This window comes from Pongo pygmaeus, chromosome 11 (assembly GCF_028885625.2).
Source record: "Pongo pygmaeus isolate AG05252 chromosome 11, NHGRI_mPonPyg2-v2.0_pri, whole genome shotgun sequence".
Taxonomy (NCBI): Eukaryota; Metazoa; Chordata; class Mammalia; order Primates; family Hominidae; genus Pongo; species Pongo pygmaeus.
In genome coordinates this window covers 37,820,562-37,824,427 of record NC_072384.2, presented here as the reverse complement: position 1 = coordinate 37,824,427, position 3,866 = coordinate 37,820,562, and positions in this window count along the sequence as shown.

Sequence of the window (3,866 nt, the reverse complement as noted above, 5' to 3'; positions counted from 1 at the left end):
ACATCACTAATCATCAGGGAAAAGCAAATCAAAACCACAGTGAGATATTTCCTTATACATATTAGGAGGAGTATTAATAATAAAAAAAAGTTAAGAAGTATTGGCCAGGATGTGGAAAAAAAAGGAGCACTTGTATACTGTTGGTGAGAATGTAAATTGGTGCAGCTGCTATGGAAAACAATAAGGAGATTCCTCAAAAAATTGTAAATAACCCCACCGTATGATCCAGTAATCCTACTTCTTGGTATTTATACAAAGGAATTAATGTTAGGATCTTGAAGAGATAGATGTCTGTATTACTAGGTTCACGACAATAGCCAAGAAATGGAAACAACCTAAATGCCTGTTGATAGATGAATAGATAAAGAAAATGTGGTATATGCATACAGTGAAATATTATTCAGCCTTAAAAATGTAAGAAATCATGCCATTTGCAACACCACGGAGGAACCCAGAAGATATTATTCTAAGTGAAACCAGACACAGAAAGACAAATACTGCATTATCTCGGTTATATGATGAATCTAAAATAGTCAAATTCGTAGAAGCAGAGAGTGGAATGATGGTTGGCAGGGGCTGATGGGAGGTATTAATGGGGAAGTATTAGTCAGAGTGTACAAAGTATCAATTATACAAGATGAATAAATTCTAGAGATCTACTGTACAGTATAATGCCTATAGTTAACAATACTGTAATGTATAAGGTGGACTTTATGTTACATATTCTTATCATACACACATACAACAATAATAAGGGCAGGAGAAAACTTTGGAGGTGATGTGTAGATTTATGGCATAGATTATGGTGATGGTTTCATGGGTGTATGCCTACTTCCAAACCCATCATGTTGTGTACATTTAATATTTATGACCTTTAATATATCAATCATACTTCAGTAAAGTGGTTTAACAAAAAAATTACACACACACAAAATTTAGTAAGCATTGACATGAACTTACTTGTTATTCTAGAAACAATTTCAATGTGCGAATATATGTAGGCATCATCCTCCCTAAAACACAAAAACAGAAAACAAAAAAATATATATCCTAACATTATATCAATAGAGGCTTGTGGCTTAGAACAAAATTTAGAATTGATAGCATCATATACCATTTAAATGATTCTTTAAAAAAATTTTTGACAAACCTAAAGATGATATGCTCTGAAACCCACTGGAAAATGATAAATGCAGCATCCATTTTTTGAGTCTTTGGATGAAGGACTTTGGTCTGAAGAGTCACTTTGTCCTACAACAGACTTATAGTAAACAAGTTACAAAATTTTGTTTTATTAATCTACTAATATACAACTGTCTACAGTATTTCCTTGATTTAACCTAGCCATCTGAACATAAATTCATACGGTTTGTATCTTTGTAATGTCCCTTACTTTCTTTTAGGAACAAACCAGTGTATAAAATAACACTTATATGAATAAATCAGTCTGGACATGCTCTCCAGAAATATTCTTACCTACAAGTGTAAAATTTAAAAGACTACCACTTTTGAAAAAAAAAATTTCTAAGTATCATCAATCATATCATGTTTATATTAATTTGCCTTTAAATATTTCTACCACAGTGTTTGAAAAATCAATTTGTAGATCTTGTTTTAAAATAACCTGCATTTTTACAAGCAATATAAAAACCAAAAAATTTTATTCTAAAATAAGATAGGAATATGCATGGTCACATGCACTTGGAATTAGAAATGATAACTTACCAGATAGAGGTCTTTGTCTACACTGTTAATGTAAAGAATCAAATCTCTAGTTTCATAAAATGTGTGTTAAAAATATTTCACAGAAATATATGCTTCAATAACTTTAATAACACTTTATGACAAGATGTATTTTTTTTGTTTGTTTGAAACGGAGTCTTGCTGCGATGCCCAGACTAGGGTGCAGTGATGCGATCTTGGCTCACTGCAACGTCCGCTTCCCAGGTTCAAGCGATTCTTGTGCCTCAGCATCCCGAGTAGCTGGGACTACAGGTCCCTGCCACCATCCCCAGCTACTTTTTGTATTTTTAGTAGAGACGGGGTTTCACCATATTGGCCAGGCTGGTCTCGAACTCCTGACCTCAAGTGATCTGCCTGCCTTGGCTTCCCAAAGTATTGGGACTACAGGCGTGAGCCACTGGGCCCAGCCTATAACAAGATGTACTTTTGATAGTAAACTGTATTTTCTATATCCCCACTTTTTCTTTTGGAAATAAGGATTTCTCAAAGGCTGGCTTGAGTCACCACCCAACCATCTTGAGACTATCTGCAGAAACACCACTTCTCACTTCTTAGTGCATACCGTGTGGTAATCTGCTACCTCCGAAAACCAGGGTTTTGGCTTAGCTATGTTTGGTGGAGAATGATGGCTTTCTCTGGAATAAGGGTAGCATAGTGTAAATCCCATTATTCCAATTTGGAAATATCCCATTTTAGGTTTCCTATATCCTTCTTTATCAGGTCTTCTAGTCTTATCCACCAAGGGGCACGGGGAACATATGCAAATTTTTTTACCACACTTCACCAGCATGTGATACCATATCTTTCTGTATAGTGATTTCATTTTTTTTTGTTTCTTTGATTACTGTCTTGACTTGAATTTTATCCCCAACCACAATATATTCACTGTGATATGAAGGAATTGTATAATTATAAGCATTGGTATGAGAATATTAGAAATTATAAACGACTCTCCTATTATTTACTGCTTTATTAAGAGGAAAAAAGGTGTATTATTACCCACACTTACTCTACAAGACCTATTTAAATTTTAATAATAAAGTTGTTTTTGAGAAGATACTCTTTAATCATCTTCATCTAGCTTGGAAATTTCACAAAACTCAATTACTGAGTTAATATCTATGGCCTGGTTTATAATAACGTAGCTTAAATCAGCCACAGATCTAGAAGAGAAGCAGCATGGTGTGGTAGATCAAGGCTCTCCACATGAGGTAAACATGTTTTGGATTCTCTACCCTCTTATTTGCTGTGAGACCTGAGCATAGCATTGAACTCCATAAAATGAAGGCATGTGTCTACTTATCTTTTATTGGTTAGAATATAGGGGATAGGGCAAGATAATCTTTTCAGACCTCTTATAGCACTAAAACCATTGGCTGTTGTATTAGGGTTAAATTAAAAATTAAAAGTTACAGAAATTACTTGACTCTTTGGAGGAGATCTATTTATCCAGAAATGATGTGCCTGTCTATCCCCAAACCATTAACTAGATAGAAAAAGTTACCTATCCTCTTAAAAAAAAAGTATCCCAACTACTAAAGGATATTTTAATTTTAATTTTTGTTAAATAGTAGAACTCTGAGAAATGAAATAAAGAAAAGCCTCTGAATGAATATTCTGTGAATCAGGACAGCCTTTATAGGGGTGACTTCATAATTTTTCCTTTGCAAGCGTATCAGAGGGACAGATGAAGATGTATTTCTTTTTTTTTAAATTAATTTATTTATTATTATTATACTTTAGGTTTTAGGGTACGTGTGCACGATGTGCAGGTTAGTTACATATGTATACATGTGCCATGCTGGTGCGCTGCACCCACTAACTCATCATCTAGCATTAGGTATATCTCCCAATGCTATCCCTCCCCCCTCCCCCCACCCCACAACAGTCCCCAGAGTGTGATGTTCCCCTTCCTGTGTCCATGTGTTCTCATTGTTCAATTCCCACCTATGAGTGAGAATATGCGGTGTTTGGTTTTTTGTTCTTGCGATAGTTTACTGAGAATGATGATTTCCAATTTCATCCATGTCCCTACAAAGGACATGAACTCATCCTTTTCTATGACTGCATAGTATTCCATGGTGTATATGTGCCACATTTTTTTAATCCAGTCCGTCATTGTT